Source organism: Pagrus pagrus (genome assembly GCF_965226575.1).
Source record: "Pagrus pagrus genome assembly, chromosome: 5".
NCBI classification, from domain to species: Eukaryota; Metazoa; Chordata; class Actinopteri; order Spariformes; family Sparidae; genus Pagrus; species Pagrus pagrus.
Window position 1 is genome coordinate 6,755,480 of NC_140189.1, and position 18,274 is coordinate 6,773,753.

Below are 18,274 nucleotides of genomic sequence, written 5' to 3' on the forward strand. Positions count from 1 at the left end.
AGGAGTGTTTTAAAAAAAGTGTGTTTAGACATTCACACTGCTGCTTTAAACACTTATCATTATTCCTCAGGCTGTGTGCGCTTGAATGGGCGGCAATATGTAATTGGGCTGTGTGTGTGCGTGCGTGAGTGTGTGCGTGTGTGTCCGTCAAAATGCCTGAGTTTCTTGCTTCTGTGTGTCTTTAAGTGTGTGTTTGTGTTAAAATTGTGTGTTTAAGTGTGTGTGTGTGTGTGTGTGTGTGTGTGTGTGTGTGTGTGTGTATGTGGTGTTCTTTAGAAAAGCCTCATCGATTAGCTGCTGGATCAGGAGGAAGAAGAGGAGGAGGAGGAGGAAGAGGGGATGACATTAGGAGAAGAGGGAAGGGAAAGGACAGGGAGGAAGAGGATGATGAAATGCAGGAGGAAGGAGGGACATGAGGTCAGAGAGGAAGATGATGAAGAGAAAGAGGCCGGCTGTCATATCGACATCAGCTACGATAACCTGACCTGATCGATGCTGTTGCAGATTTCAGAAACAGGAACAACAGCTGATCTCCACTGACTGTAGCACGGGATCATGGGAGTTGTTGTCTTCATTGTTAAACCACCACTGCTGATGAAGATCTGTCATGACTCAGGAGGAGGTGATGTTTTAAAGTGTTCTTCACGTTATGTTTCGTCTCGTTCTCGGACTTCCTTCCTCCCTCTGTGACTCTCTCCTGAGGTTACAGCGACAGGCAACCACATGAAACACACCGTCACCTCGAGGAAACTTGGATTTCTCAGCTTCAAACATTGTTGGAAACTTGTGGGATAATATAAGAACACAACTCAGCAACAATCGTTTTTACCCCTTGATTCCGCCGACACGTCTCTGTGACCTGGTGTGTGCGACACTGCTTTGTTCGGTCCTCCTCGTGGCTTCATATCCCACTGGGAGTGTTTCAGAAGCTGGATGTGTGCCTGCTGGGTGTTGTTGACTTGCTCAGATTGTCTACCTGGAGATTTTTCACACAGTTCTTCACATTGAATAACTTAATAAATATGAAGGTTATCAGCACTATACGTCATTGTAACAAGCTTTAACCCAGAACGTAAGTAAATAATTATTAGTAACTGATTAAAAGTTGGATAAATTTGATTTTAATAAACACATTTGTATTCGTCCCGATCATTATGTTTCTGTTTCCTGCAGATTTTGCCTGAAACCGTCACTTCTCTCCTCTCGTCCATGTGAGCCTCTTCATGAAGAGACGAGGACGACATCAAACAAGATTGACGATATTATTCAGAGAATGGGGGAGGAGGGGGAATAAAAGCAAGAGGACAATAATGAAGCACAAACGGAGGTCGGAGAGAAAGAGGAAGAAGATAAAAGTGGTATCTTGAAGCGAGGTAAACCCTGACGACAACAACGAGGAAGATGATGTTGATGATGAATTTCCGACCATCAGTCTCTCTAGCTGAAACCTCGAGCACGTTTCAATCTGGATTTGATCACATTAAGAATTGATGAGCCGCTGATATTAAGTGTTGCCTCTAAATGGAGTCGATGGCGAGGAATATAAAACCACAGCGGAGAATTTAATATCGGAAATATGATGAATGTGGAGGAGGAAGAGCATCGACAGGAAGCCAAACTGAAATCAATCAGAGGTCAGAGAGAAACACGAAACTATGAGAGAGAAGAGATGAAGATTAACAGCAGCTGATGATCTGAACTGAAGGGTAAGGGGTCATCTTCATCATCAGTGTTACCATCATCATCATCATCATCATCATCATGGTCTTATTTCTGGCTTTCAAAGCTCTTTGGTCAAGAGAGGAAATATAAAAATACACACACTCACACACACACACACACACACACACACACACACACACACAAAACTCAACTAGAACTGATCGGTTTCTTAATTTTTGTAATAAAAATAAGTTTTATTAATTATTTTTCAAATAGCTGATCATATTTACAGAAGACATAAACCAATATTTAAATATAAAACAGTAAGAAAATAACGGTAAAATAATTACTGAATCATTTAAAAAATATATAAAAACACAATTACAAAAAATGTAAATATTCAATATAAATTTCCAAGAGATAAAAGAATCATCATCATCATCATCGTCTCTATTGCCATCTTTCTATAATGTTGGTCGTGACCTTCATCATCGTCTTTATTATCGTCATCAGCGCGTCTGTTATCACCATCACCATAATCAATATCATCATCATCACCATCGTCTTCACTGTCACCTTCGCCATCACCTTCCTAATGATCTCCATTTTCATCAGCAACATTATTGTCATTATCTTCATCATGCTGCTCTTCCTCACTCACTGTGTTTGCTGTGTTCATGTTTCTGGCTGAGGTTCAGCACCACGGACAGCGACAGAGTCAGGCTGGTGTGGACCTGGAGGTGCTGAAGGAGAAGAAGAAAGCGTTTTATTCATCTGTCATTGGGGAGATTCAGAGTTTACACTCTGTTATTATTATTCATCACACACACACACACACACACCCACACACACACACACACACACACACACACACACACACACACAGTAGCTTTACACAAGCATTAGAGGAGGCATGTCAGAGCGGTGACATGATGCTAGTGTGGTCTCTGCTGGACTTGAACTGGCCACCCTCCAGTTTCCAGGCCAAACTGTTATGCTATGTGACGATGTGTTCGTGTCTCTGTTGTCTCTGATGAACCTGCAGCTCCCTTCCTTCGACTCCACGGGGCTTTATTGCAACCCAGTTGTCAGAAGAAATGGCCTCGACAAACACGACTGTAAAAATCTGGTTTAAAACAATCAATTTTCTCTTCTCTTGGAGATGTCCTGAGCTCTCATCATTCAGTTTTAGCCTGGAGATGTCAAGGCTTATATTTTTTTCACCACAATTATGGCTTGAAAAGTCCTGAGAATACTTTAAAAAACACCTGGTTTTGTTGTCACAAACACGGCTGAAGATGGAACATGGAAGTCCTGATTTCCCGTCATAATATCAGGTTCTTGTCACCACAGAAAAGGCTGGAAACGTCCCAGTCTTGTTAAAAACATCCGGTTTTGTCACAATGAATACAATTGGAGATATCCCAACTTTCTGTCAAAAATATCATGATTTCGTCACCACAAACACAGCTAGAAATTTAACTGAGATCTCTTTAATAACACCTAATTTTGTCGCCACAAACCCGGCAGGAGATGTATCGAGGTCTTGTTAAAACTATCTGGCTCAACTGGATGTTTCTAACGGGACCAAGGGACAATTTCCAACAGATGTCCTGACTTCCTGTCAAAAAGCCTGCTGTTCATCACCACAGGTGCGGTGTGGTGCTTACAAATGTTGGAACGCTATATTGAACAGTCGTGAAGACAGAGCTAAGAATGAATACAAAGTACCTGCTGGCTGTGTAAATGAGCAGCTGTATGTTGTGTTCAACTTGGTTAAGGGTTCAGATCAGAATCAGGTTTTGTGGTGGAGCAGATAGATTTATAGATTTGGTTTGTGGTAGGTGTTTAAAGTTGGATTTCTAGAAGCTATAGGGAGAGTTTTATGTCAGTGAGTCCTCACAAGTGTAGTACAAATGTGTGTGTGGGTGTGTGTGTGTGTGTAGCAGCCCCTCATCCATCACACAGTATTCAAACAGGCAGCAGCAGCTCTGAGTGCTGGCTAAGCAGAAGCAGGAGAGCAAATTAAAAACATTCATTTACACACACACACACACACACACACACACACACACACACACACACACACACACACACAGGGTCCATCTTTTACTCCCTCACTCTCCATTCACTCCAAACAAAGAGTCAGTCAGCACTCTCTCTGTGTGTGCGTGTGTGTGTGTGTGTGTGTGTGTGTGTTGTAGTCAGTCACCAGCATTTTTGCAGTTTCCAGTCCAGCTCCAGTCGGTCCTGCTGGTTTTGTGATGATGCCTCCCAGTACAGCAGCTCTCAGCGGGTCGGGAACACTTGCATCTGTGGGCTCCCGCGGTGCAGCGGTGCTGTCGGTGCTTCACAGTGGCAATAATCTGCATTAACAGCTGTCTGCGACCGTTCAAACACACACGTCTGCGGGCAGACAGCAACGCTCCGGCAACACGCTGCTTCCTGTTTGAAGGTTCTGTGGTTGAGTTTAATTAGGCCCAGTTTAGCCCGAAGGATGTGACGACCAGTGATCCCAACTCCTCTTTAAGTTTTTGATTTACACAGAGGATTTTATCAACACGCACAAGGACATCATGTTAAAAGTTATATAAAGGTCACTGACACCACTTGAACACGTGCTCTGGTCCTGCAGGTGCAGCGTTATCCCTCACATTTATCAAATAGAAACAATTTGCACCCATGAGATAACATTTTCCAAACAAGCAGACAGCATTTAAACCCATCAGATTAACATTTTCTACCTGACGGGGAGCATTTTGTTACCTAACAGGAAACATTTTAAACTAAGCAGGTAACATCATGAACCCAACTGATAACATTTAGAGCCCAGCAGGAAACATTTTGAACCGTTTTGTTCTCCTCAACTGTCGCACCACCTCGAGGTCAGAGATCAATGTGTCATTCATCGTCCTCGGTTTAATAAACCCGCCGTGTCGCTCTCAGACCTGTGCTCCCCACTCTGTTGGACACGTTTTAACTCTGATTCATGCAGGTATCTGTTCGTTATTAAACCCATAATAAGCAGTGGCAGTCAGGGCTGACAGGTGAGCAGTGAGCAGGAGGAGAAACTAAATGAAATGATCAGAACATGTGTTATATTTGGTACGGGAGCACATTACATGACATTTTCTTGTGATTATGGCTTTCACGTAAATGATAAATTATAGTTATAGATAAACAAAAACTGGTGACTTCTGTGTGCTTTTCAAGTTTTAGCAAAAAAACAACCTGAAGCACCTCCACTGGCTGCTCACCATCTCTGAGGCTGAGCCCCGACACCCTGGCCACTTCCATCTGTGATCTCATTCTTCTGGGTCACTGCGCAGAGCTCACGACAACAGCTGAGGGTTGAAATGAAAGCATTGTGTTACTGTGCAGCTACAACAGTCTGCGTTACTGCTGAAGCTGCACCAAACTATCCATGTCATGCTCCATTTTCCTGTGGAAAAGAACAAGACCTCTTTTGCTTTGGGACAGCACCTCAGCCCCAATCAGGATACAGTTGAGATAGCTTCCAGCAGAGAACCTTGGCCTCAGACTTGGAGGTGCTGACTCTCATCCTAACCACTTCACACTCAGCTGCAAACCTCTCCAGTGCTTACAGGAGGTCAAGGACCGAAGAAACCAACAGGACGTCATCTGCAAAAAAACAGACGAAATTCTGAGGTTCCCAAACCAGACACTCTCCCCACCACAGCTGCACCTTGAGATCCTGTCCATGAAGATCACAAACAGGATCAGAGACCAGGGTCAACCCGCAAGTCCAACACTCACCAGGAACATGTTTGTCTTTGTGCCTAGTGTACGGACACAAGCAAAGGCAGATTTTCTCGCCACTGTTGCCAAGTCTGGACCTGCTCCGATTGGAAAGTGTCTTTAGATAACTTTTGTTGTGAATCACTTTGGTTTTCAGGGTCTGCAGGGCTCGTACCAACGGCCTCGTTGTCCTATAATCCCCACAGGGTTTCCCAGGGGACAGGGTCATAGGCCTCCAAGTCCACAAAACAAAACACTTCAAGACTGGATGGGCAAACACGTGACACCCCCCACCCCCCCCCCCCCCAAGCTGTTCCACGACCAGGATGGAAATCGGCATCGTTCCTCCTGAATCCATGGTTCAACCATCGGTCAGAACCTGCTTTCCAGCAATCTGGAATAAACTGTCCTGAGGAGGCGTCCCCAGTTCACAAGGGATCAGTGGAATATGTTTATATTTATTAGATTTATATGAGATCTGGTGAAGGTGACTCTAAGTTGGAAGGTGTTTCCACTGTTCTGTCAATAAATATAACATAACTTCATAATGAAGTGAGAAGTACATCAAGGTAACGGTACACTGTGGTTCTGATGTTGCTTCCTCTCAGTCAACCCAGGTGTCCGACGCCGCAGGAAGCTGACAGTGATGCGGAAGTGATGCAGGTGAGCGAGGGAGTCAATTAGAGCAGCTGCAGCTCAGCGTGATGCTGAGAGGAGCCGGGAGACAGAAGCAGGAAGTATCTATACTTTTTAAGGATGTGCTGACTTTAAAGTTTAATTTGAGGTCATTTTAGATGAACAGTTGACAGACCGTCCTCGTGTTAGAGCCCAGCAGGTAATGGAAAAGAGAGACTTTTTTGTGCTCTCATTTATGTTCTTGAATCAATCATTTCTGTGCACAATTCACCTGTAATAACCATCAAAGTTCATTCCGAAGCTTTCCATTTTTTATTACCCACATTATTTATCTTCTCTATTTCTTCTTTCTTTTCTCCTTCATGGTTAAACTTGAGATCGTCCTTCGTTTGTTTTTAAACCACTTTCTCTTCATCTTTCTCATTTTGTCTCCAGGATAAAATGTTAGGGGTCTAGGTACCATATTGACAGTTCAACAAAACCTTTCACATCACATTTCAGGTTGATAACCTGACTTTGACGTCCGGAGGTGGAGTTGTATGGTGGGCAAGAAGGCTGCCAAGCCAATGACAGCAGTTCAAGACTGTGTTTCAACATTTGTAAGGATGACATTGTCAAGTCACATTTGTGGTGATTTTGATGGGAAGTAAGGACATCTCTGGCCCTGTTGGTGGCAACAAAACCGGATGTTTTTGGCAAGGCCTAGGAAATTTTACAGCTGTGTTTGTGACGACAAAAACAGGTATTTTTGATGGAGAGTTGTGATATCTAGAGCCGAGTTTCTGGGAACAAAAACAGATGTTTTTTAACAAGACCTTAGGACAATTTCCAACCACGTTTGTGGGGACAGAAAACTGATATTTTTGAAAGGAATCTGGGATATCTCCGGCCCCATTTGTGGCGACAAAACCAGATGTTTTTTAACGAGATCTTGGGACAATTTCCAGCCGCGTTTGTGGCGCCAAACCAAAACATTATCTTTTCCTCATTAACCAATTAATCTAAACATAACTAGACAATAAACATGACATGTCAACAAAAAAAAATACAAATTGAACATAAAAAAATGTAAAGTTTCAAAAAATCTGTGTTTTTGCAGAAATCTCTAGTCTTTGCAGAAGTCTCTAGTGTGCACGCTCTACAGGCCGCACAATGCTGAAGCTATGCAGAAGACAGTCCAGTTATTTTGCCTTCATGTGCCACTGAGCAGCATTCATAGAAATGAATGGGGCTTTGCCTCCATGACTGTGTCCAGGTATAACATCCTTTTCTCCTCTCTCTCCTTTATCTTTTATTACTTCCTGCTCACTTCCTGTTTCCTCTCCCTCTTCTTCTCTAACGTCTTGCTGGTTTTGACTTTTCTCTGTAATCCCTCGCTTTTTGTTCCCCATGTTTACATGAAAGTTGCTGCTGATGACTCAGACCTCCCACCTCCTCTCCTCTCCTCTACTCCCCATCCATCTGTACATCTCATATAGTCCCTCCAATTCTGTACAACATGACACATGAACCATCTTTAAAAAAAAAGAAAGAAAATAATCTATACACCAGTATGTTTATAAAAAAAACCCTGGCTCTGTCTCACGCAGCGTGTCGAGGCGGGTTTCCAGAAACAGGAAGTCCTCTGAGAGAAAACAAAATGATCACAGCAGGTGCACTAAAGTGCTTTTTGGGGGTAGGGGGAGAATATTTTTGGCTCAAAAGAAATATGTCTATATCCTCCTTGGAAGGTAGAACACAAGAAAAAAAAACACACAATGAGGCTGTGCGTCTTTCATCCCAACAGGAAACACACAGCTGTGGAGTTTAAGAGGCAGGAGGAGGATGATGGAAATACAGTTGTTGTGTTTTGGCGTTAATGCCTCGACTCTTCAGGGAGCGACAGCAAGCAGCTGTAAGAAAACTCCCCACGGCAACACACACACACACACACACGCACAGAGAGAGAGAGAGAGAGAGAGAGCAGGTGGAGCAACACACACACATAACAGTACTATCTGAAAGCATGAAGTATGTTGTTTTTCTTCCTGGCTAGAGGCGAAGCACCTCGTCCAAATGTACATGGAGGTGAATTATTGTGCTTCATGTTGCTTCTTGGAAACAAAACACATCATTTCATTTGTGTTGTTTCTACCAAAAACGTCTCCGTCTGAAAATAAGCATGTGTCCAACAACAGATTGAGGGTGACTCAAACCCAGTCCACACGCAGACAGGTCATTTAAATCAGAGTGTCTCCACCGTGGTTCTCAAAAACACCACTGAAGTGCAGTCCCCAACCCCACAGTCATTTTGGAAATTCAGAAGCCTGAAGAAAATCTATTATCAGTAGGCTACCTGCAAACAGAAGTAAGACCAGGTCCCGTTCAAACCAGCGATGTCGGTGATGTTATGGGAGTGTTGGATTTTGAATTGTTACCTCTGTAGTGCATTTTGGCACGTATGACCGATAAAGATGATGGCGAAGGTTGTGTTGTCAGAGCGAAAAGCTTAGCCAACAGAGAACTGGTAACGTAAAGGGATTTGGTTACATGTCTGAGAATCTGGAAGTGTGGAGCGTGTCGCCTGCAGCTCTTCATCTGCTAAATAAAACTACTACTACTACTCCCTGACACATTTAAAAAAAATCTGCTGTCTACAAATGCTGAAAACAACCGTTGTTTTGCTCATTGCATTTCCTGTGACAAGCCTACTTCAAAACAAAAGTCAACTTGTGTTTTGACAGTTGACTGCTTTGAATGTTGGAAATGTTTGGTTTGAATTAGCAGTAAATTAACACAGCGCTCTACAGACGGGGAGCGTCTTTTCTTGTAATGAGCCGGTGTGCCGGATGATGTCGGTGTCGTCACAAGCTTATTAGTGGGTGGGAAAGCAATCGGCATGAATTGTTGCCGAGGAGATAACGGTGCACACTTTTACACTCCAAAATCCACCACACATCAGCAATTAACACCCAACATCTTCACCCTGGAAGGAGTTTTCTGAAAGGACTTTGTGTGCAGATGAAAGACCAACGTGCACACAAAAAGTCACCTCATCCATCTCATTTAGTGAACGATCTGAGTGTTCGGCTTAGACTGGGGTCACAGTGACAACAGACGGCGTCAGATGAAGGTAAATATAGGAACAGAATTTTGAGTATCTACTTTTCAATCATGTACGACAAAGATTCAGTGTTTCTGTAAACAGCTGACTGGACGAAGCGTCTACAGTCATGCCAACATTAGCATGCTAACATACCTACAATTATTACATGCTGATAGCAACTATAAGATGTTCTGTACAGTTTTAGCTGAAGGCGTTAGCATGCTAACATTTGGTAAGAAGTTTGAACCTGATGAAAAGTCAGTGGATCTTTGTTAAAGTTATTACAGATCATCCTCAGTCACAGTCAGAAGTCGTGGTTGTCTGTACAAAACTTCACAGCAATGTATTGTATAGTTAATTAGTTATGAAGTTATTAAGACAGACGCCTTCATAAACCCCCTATTGAAGCTTCTAAAACCATTAATAATCCACTTCTCCATCGTCCATCTGTACGCTCAGTGTGAACAGTTTATTTTCCAAAAGTCTGCCAAAATTCACAGCTCTAAATCCGCCATCACAAAGCTTCACCAGAAGATTCTCAGGACATTTTGATGAGTTTTTTTCTGCAGTGAACTAACTACTGTTGAAACTTTTAGCAGACAAAACTTGCTGGCCGACAGGAGTTCAGTGCTCTGGGAGGGTAATTAACGCCATCAGTCCATCCTATCGTTAAAACACTTTACCAAAGCCAGCTCAACGACGCACCTTTTCTTGTTCGCTGCGTTCACCTGGATGAGTTAAGATCTTTGGACCTCCTCAGCGTCTCTTGCTGAAACCTTGCAGAGACAAACTTTCTCAAACTTTATCTTCACGCGTTATTTACAAGTGGGCTCCAATTAGCATCGTGTCCTGCAGCTCTCGTCCAGCCATTAGCTTCTGTCCTCGTTACTTCCGTCTTCCTGTGCCACACGGCGGTTTGTTTACAGCTTAGTGGCTGCTCCGTCGTGTCTTGTATCCTTTTAAAGGCAATTTCTCTTCATTTCATTTTTACAGCCTCGCATTATTTTTCTTCTTATTTGCCTCCGCTGGCTATTGTTCACTGTTACAGTCAGAACTGTCTGCAGTTTTGTTTGTTGTTGTTGTGGGACTGCAATTCTGTGTTGAGGCGAGGCGATGTAGCTGATGTGAAGTCGTCATTATCCTGCTTTAGCTAACACAAACGCCTGGGATAGGCTGCTAGCCAGCACCTTTTATTTCCTGTGATTGACTGTCAGATGGGGAGCTGATCTGGGGAATCAACTGAGTTAACTGAAGCTTTTGTGCTGCAGAAGCTCCAAACAAATCAAGTCTTCCAGTCATAAAGGAAGCTGGACGTCCATTGCATTTTATTTCTGTAGCTGTTGCCCTAATGAGTCGTCACTCTGCAGCTCGGGGCTCTAATGTTCACACATTGTCTGTGTGAGAAACAATCCCATTTTTCCCCCCTTTCAAAGATGCAGCAAAACTGGAGGAAAAGGGAACAATGAACGCCTTTAACTTTAACGGTCTGGCCTTCCTTTTGTCCTTCCCTCCTCCACTTCCTGCCAGAAGAGAACAGATCTCAAAGACACGTCTCGGTAATGAGCGCGCCCCGAGGGAGGAGAGGACGCGCACCGGCATATTTCTGAATAAACGCTTAATGCACTATCATCTTAACAAGGTGCTGTAATGGATGAGGCTGCGACCTGAAACGGACAGGTAATCCATCTGTCACTCAGTCGATCAATCAGCATCGTGTGTGCCATTAGAGCCGTCTGTCTGCTCGCTGTGTTAATGTGACAAACAGTTAAAGGACTGTGTGTTTACAGCCGCCTTCTTTCTTCTCCAACTCTACCTCCTTGTTGTTTTCCATCTTTCTCTCCTCCTCATTATTCTCTCATTTTTCTCCTCCTTTCTCCGCCTTTTCCATCAGTTTTCTCTTCCTGTCAGTTTAGTTTGTTGGAAACTTTGTTCTGCATAAATATCTCATGCGCCGCTCAACAGATTGTCATGAATTTTGCTGTCAATATTTGTGATCTCCTGAGGATGAATTCAAATTTGACAACGTGACAACCTGACTTTCTTTTTATCTTTTTCTATAATCAGGGCAAAATTTCCCTTTGACCAACTCTCGGCCCAAAGTAGGTTCTGTATTTAACAAACCACTACTACTATTACTACTACTGCTGCTACTGCTAGTACTACTGCTACTACTGCTGCTACTGCTACTACTGTCTACATCAAGACTTCAGGACATTTTCAGTGACAGAACCAGGTATTTTAAGCCAAATCCAAATCCTTTTCCTAACCCTAACCCATTGGCTTCTTGCTGAACTATAAGCAGAATGAGGGCACAAGATAAAATTGAGAACTGAATCTCAAGAAATGTACATTTTCAACATGTTCAGAATAAAAAATGCACAGGATTCACCAACTACAGCTTCTGTTCTGGTTATAAATGAGAATACCTGCTGGTTTTTCTTAGTTTTCTCTCAGGAGAAACTGAATATCTTTTTGGGTTTTGGACTTTTGATCGTACAAAACAAGCAGCACGACTAAACGACTGAATAGGTCGATTGCCAGCAACTCCAACAACATGTAAATGACATCTCATCTGCTCATTGTTACGTTAGCTTTATACATGAAACTCATGGTTACGTTTTGGACACATTGGTGTTTGGCTTAAAATGACTTTAACTAATAACATTTTATAATTAACCTATGTTACATATGTAGCTTCAGTTATGTTCGTGTCATGAGCTAACTACATTAGTAAATTAAAATCACAGTCACAGTTGACTTTTGGTTTCATGCTGGACATGAACAGCGTTTTTGACCCGACCGCCTTCCCTGTCCTCCTCCCTACATGGACTTGTTGCTCTTTATACTACTCTACCCAACATCCTCCTTTTCTGCCGTTACAATTAACGGCCACTAGAGGTTGCTGCCTAACAACATGCATCCAAACGGAGACACTTGTAGCATGTCATACCTGTCCTGTTCACTTTTATTCCCCGTGTTTCTTTTTACGAAAGGTATCTGGATCTACAGTTGAAAAAACTGACGGAAGAGTTTGGACCAACTCAGACATTTGGGTCTGGGTTATAGGATGAACATCATTGTGAATGGGAACACTGTAAATAGTTTCCACTGGGTACTGAACTTGTTTTCGATCCAGAGGTAGTAGATCAACCTACAGACCCCGGATGTTGACAACAGACAAGCCCGGACTCAGAGGGGAATAGCACTAGCGTATCGTAACAAAACATTGGTGAAATGAACTAGTTTCGTGGCAGATAATGTGTTATATAGAGGCTGTGTGTCGATGCCCCGTTACTCCCATTATATGGATATATCGGCGCTACACTGGATCTAATTTCGTCCGAACGACGCCGAATGACACCAAAGTTATCTGGGTGAGTAAATGATCATATATTTTGCTGGAAATAAGGTCCAGGTTGTAAAAAACGGTAGTTATCCTTTAATCGGATGCCAACCAGCATAAAACTCAACGGAAGAAGTAGAAGAGGAACCAAGGATTGTCCAATAAAAACACAAACATGCCCCAAATATGCTGAATTTAGCTTTATTTTTAAAACGTTATTTGTGAGAGGTGAGGACCAAGACACCTTGAGATTTAATGAACATTAAGGCAGTGGATACATCTGACTAACAAGGTAGGAAACAAAGTGAAACGTTTCTGTTTCTGCAGTAGTGGACAGTTTTATTTCTTCGGGACTGCATCTAAAGATAATTTTGGATTACTACAACTCTGGTCTTATTGTTGCAGTTTTCCATAATTTCTTTGAATAATTGAGTAATGTTTGGAATGCTCATGTTTTTCTTACCTGTCTGACTTCAGTTTAGTGACATCAACATATTCCCAGATGTCAGCCGTTAAAGTGTTGACAAACCCCCAAACTCTCAGAATTAATTGTGAAACCCTCTGAGAGTCGAACAGGTGACTGTTACAGTCAGACAGCTGCACCTCTGTGGTTTGTTAGTGCTGGCTGTCGTCTCTGAGGAGCACTTAAGACGAAAAAACAAATTCCAAAGCTTTGAACCGGTTTCACTTTCAGAAATCCGCCTCTTTTGTGGACCGCAGTGTTCTGACAGAGTGAATTATCAGCAGCAACACGCCAGCCTCCGTCTGAGCATCACAAACATTTCCATTTCCCATTTTTCTCTCATCTTCCTGTGTCTCGCAGCTTTCATGGCTCTCAAAACAATCAGCTTCAATCACCCTTTTTTCATTAGTGTCGAGAATTTGAACAAATTGTGCCCTTTTTGATGATTGCCTAATTATTCCCTTTCATTTCTGTTGCATATCTAATTCAACAACTCCTTCATCTTATCCTCTACGGCGACGTCCGCCTCTGTTCTGCCTGTCAGCCCGCCGCAGACATCGGGACACGTCTGATTTTTATTGGCTGAACACGGATTTGGTTCGACATGCTCGTCTCGGAGCTGCAGCTTCTCTAAAGCCGTCTGTTTGTTGTTTTCTCTCAGCTGAACATGTGGCTCTTTAATTCCTGTCACCTTCCTGTTTCTCTGGCCGGTTTTCCAGCGTCGCCTCTTTCTCCTTCAGATTATTCAGAGGGAGTCCAGAGCAACCGGGAGCTCAACTTGTCATCTGCATGAATGCACAGATCCCACCTTAAATTCTGTGGCACCAAGAAATTTACATGAAGACTTTGTCCAATTATTCTCTCCCTGGCATTATGAACAGTGTGAGCGTCACGCATGGTCAGCCCTGCGGTGTCAGGTCGTACCTCTCCCTCTGTCAGGCTACAGAGCTGCTCTACAGGCCCAACAGGTTCTCGGCCTCTGAGGACGCCAGCGATGGCGACGGGGCTCTGAGCTTCTGTCACACAGCAGAATATGATGCTCGGGAGCACTTTGCCTCCTGAAATGGAGCTGGATTTATATGAAAACATGACATGCACAAAATATTCAGCTTATTATTATTATTTATTCTGAAAAAGACAATACTCCTCGCCATTTATATGATTAATGAAAATGAATATTCCGTGTGTGTCGCCTCATAGTGGTGAAAATCTTTGGCTACATTTTTCATCCATCCATTTTGTTTCCTGGTACCTTCTGAACATCACAGCCTGGTGTTACAGTCGCTGGTGATGCTTCAGCCTGTTAGTCATGAAGGTCAATGTGACAGAAATCTACTGAAGGTTCAGCCGCAGTTCATACATGAAGATAATGATGCTGTCATCACTGATATGCCACATCATGTTACACCGTCAGCAGTAACGTCTTGTGATCATGTACTCATCACAGTAAAGTGAATGAGTGTGTATTTACAGTGTTGATATTCGGATGGTGGGCCTCGAGCTCGGCCCTCTGGGTTATGTTGTTTTTGTAATGAAGCGTTACAGATTTGGAGCAGGTGATGCATCGTCTCATGGTTGTGAATCAGTACGATGGGGCTTTTCCGCCTCGTTTATGATGACGCAGTTGCCGCCGGCACATATTTTACACCTCATTTGAATCTGGAGGCATGAGACATTGTAAAACAGCGTGGGGGCATTAATGACTCGAGTTATACACTTAAGAAAATACACATATAAGGTGGTGAGTCATGGATTCTGTGGGCCAGGAGGGAACAGCAGCTGACAAACCACCCGTTTACTAAAGATATGGATGTTAAACAACATCATGTGTTTATCCCCTGCAGTCCATCAGTGCTGACATAAAACAATGACAAAAGTTGTTTAGGATCAAATAATTTCTGTTGATTACAATCTGGTTCTAATTTTCATATATTACTTGTGTTAATTATAAAGTTGTGATGATACTCATTCATCTGGTTAATAGATGAGATCTGGGAACACGGTGATATGACTGAAACAAAGTTTTAAACACAAGCGGACAGAGGATCAGATGAAAGGAAGATCCAAGCTGTGGCACGCTGGAACGATCTTTTAACAAGCAGTTTGAAGGCAGAGCCTTTATTGGCGGTGGAGGTTATTTTTACAGCGTTGTGTTGATGCTCTAACTTCTAAGAGACATGGGTACTTGATCCACCTCTGATGAGCAGGAGTTAACCTTTTCATTCAAACATGGCTTCCAGCAGCTTCAGGAATAAAAAGGCCCAGCTGGGATCTTCTCTGAATCAACAGCTAAAAGCTTTGATGGAGAAATTTGGTTTCAAATGGCTTTCAGCGCAGCCGCCCACATCAGCGCCGTGCACATCCTGCTGATGAGGAGGATGAGCCTGGCGCTGGACGGTATTGATCCTGCAGCCTAATTACGAGGGCAACATGTAATATTCCACATGCTGTTGGAGGCGTCCTGCCTGTTCTGCAGTTTAACCTCTGACTCGGTGTGCAGCGGGCCCAAGTGTTCAGTTACTTAGCAACTGTCGCCACGGGCCACAGGGTTGGCAGAGGGGGGGGTCAGTGGTCAGAGTTGTTGATGCAGCCGCTCGTTCATCTCCTGAGAGGCAAACATATAATTCTGGTTTCTGATCAACACGCAGAGTTTTCACCATGTTTTCATCTCTGTGGAGCAAATCTGCCATTTTGATTCTGATACAAATCAACTTGTTGTAGTGAAGGTTTCAACGGAGCAGCTTCTGTTTGAGAAGTGAACTTTTGTAACGTCATTTCACAGGTTCAACATCTTTCAGCAGCAAATTGTAAATTGTATGTAGTTACATTGGATCACCAGTTAATTAAATTTTGACCCCAAGTTTTTCTTCTTTAATGAAAACTGGTTCCAAATATATCGACTGCTGGTGTCCTTAATTACCAACAACCGCTGTCATCCATGAAAAAACGAAACAAAAAAACACGTCAGTCTCATTTAAAAACAGGTTTAAAACATTAAAGCCATTTTTACACAGAGTTTGCACAATAAATGCCACAACACAGACCCATCTTTATGCTGCCTTGTTGTTTTACGCTGAACTAAAAACAGCAGCATAATGCCGCCTCAGTGAGTGATTTTGGATAGCATGCCAGCGTCCCGCAAACAAAAAGAGCATTGTGTAAAAGGTTCATCATGCTCCATTTATGTACGGGAATAGACACATCCGTTTCAAGCAGTATAACCGCCATTGCCACATACTTCCATGCGTCCGTCTATTTGGCATGAATGTTGAATACAACCACTGGAGGGCACCGCTCAGAGTCAAATCAATCTCACACCGACCTCCACTTTTCCTTCACCACCGTCCAATCTCCTCCCAGCTGTTCCGGAGTAACTGCTCGTCTCTGTGCCTGGGTGAAGAACAGTAACCAGTTTTGTTTTAGTTTTTTGTATCATTTTCCAAATGCTCCTTTTCTGCACAGTAAGAACTTGAAGTCATTTATTCCAGTTATAGTTTTGTGTATATCAAGTGTGTCTTAGAAAATACTTACAAGCCCATTTGTACAGTAAAAAAAACATCAGTGGTAGCTGTAATTGTAGCACCAGTCAATTCTGGCCTTGAAGAAACCTCTCTCTAAAAGCTCTTTCTTTGTAAGCGACGGGGGATAAAATCCACAGTCCTTATTCTGTGCAGACATCACAGCTAAAGTTCAGCTGAGGCGAGGCTACAAAAGTTGTTTTTTTCTGTATGATTGCGTTGCATGAAATCCGGTGAGCAGATGCTTTTAACCGTGGTGACTTACAGTAAGTGAACCATGTGGCTACAACCCAAAAAAAAAATGGAAGAATCATGCAAGTACATCATCTTCATCAAATATGCTGAGCTGCTTCAATGCTACATTTAGAAACCAGAGGAGAAAGAGTTTGTGTTTCTGTTTGAACAGATGAGTTTTCAGTCTGAAGAGAGAGTTTCTGCCGCCCTGATGTCAGCGGGCAGCTTGTTCCATCAGTGTGAAGAACTAGTTCAGTGTTTGGATCAGTTGAAACAGACAGACGGTGTGTTCACAAACATCTGCTGTGGCAGGTTAAGAGAGCCCGAACATGTCATTTACATTACAGTGAACCACATGGAGCTCAGACTGTGTGTGATCCACTCTACCGGATGTTGTGGATGCTTGTTACAGTACGATATAAGAACCAGGGGTGCCGGAAAAAGATGTAGTTTTTTTTTCATTATGCACTTTATGAAAAAAGTTGAAATGTGGAGAATAAAGTTGACATTTCAAGATTAAAGACTACCTTTTGAAATTACATCAAACAAACAACATGTCTTGTGTGGATGAACTGGTGAAACTATACTTCAGAATCAGCTTCAGTAACGAAGACATTATTTCTGTTTCAGCTCATAATCACAGTGTATTCGTCAGTATGAGGACTTTGAAGAGATCGTTACACTACAACAGAACGTTACTCTCCAAGGATGTAATAACAGCAGAGACCGGAGGCTCGGGCAGCTGTCAGTCGATCTCCTAACTGGATTTGATGAACCAGAAGATTGACTTTTTTCTTGAAGTGCATAATGAAAACACTCCTCTCTTTTATTTTTCCCACCACTCTTGTTTCACGGAGGACGTCGGGTGACTAGGCCACCTGTCAGTGTGGCCAAATGTGCATACAGATAGCTGCAAATGCAGTCTGAGTGATGGGATCTCAAATTTAGCTTTTAGCTCTTGAGTTCACATCTGTACTTGGAGCTCTCCACTTGTGATCAGAGCACTGAGGGCAGATGTTAATACCAGGTGTGAACAGGCTCTAAATGACTGACACAAACTGGAATCAACCACAACGACACACCTCTATTTGTCTGAAACAACCAGCACCACCACCAGCACTCTATATTAGCATCCAATCATTGTTTCTGATGAATCTCACCTTTTTTGTTTCATGGCAGCAGTTCATATGAACACCCATCCAATCATTTATCTTTTGTGTGCTTGGTTAAAAAAAAAAAAAACCTCCTCGAGGACATTATTTTCCGTTATTACAATATGAGGGATTATAATTGTCCTCCCGCAATTACCTTCCCTCCTCCAGAGGCTTTGTCACTGGGAATGATTGGCCTCTAATATTAACCCAAATGCATTTAATCAGCCGGTGCAGGTTCCTCATGCCGTATAATCACACTTGCAATTAAAAATGTATTACCTCTCTGCCTGTTAGGCTGGACCGAGCCGCCGGAGCGCCGGTCAGCTCGGCCAGCCTGATTACCATTATTTTACCGTGGAGCGTTACTGCCTCCATGCTGAGCCTGGCAGCAGCCGGATTCAGCACTGTACTCTGCTCACA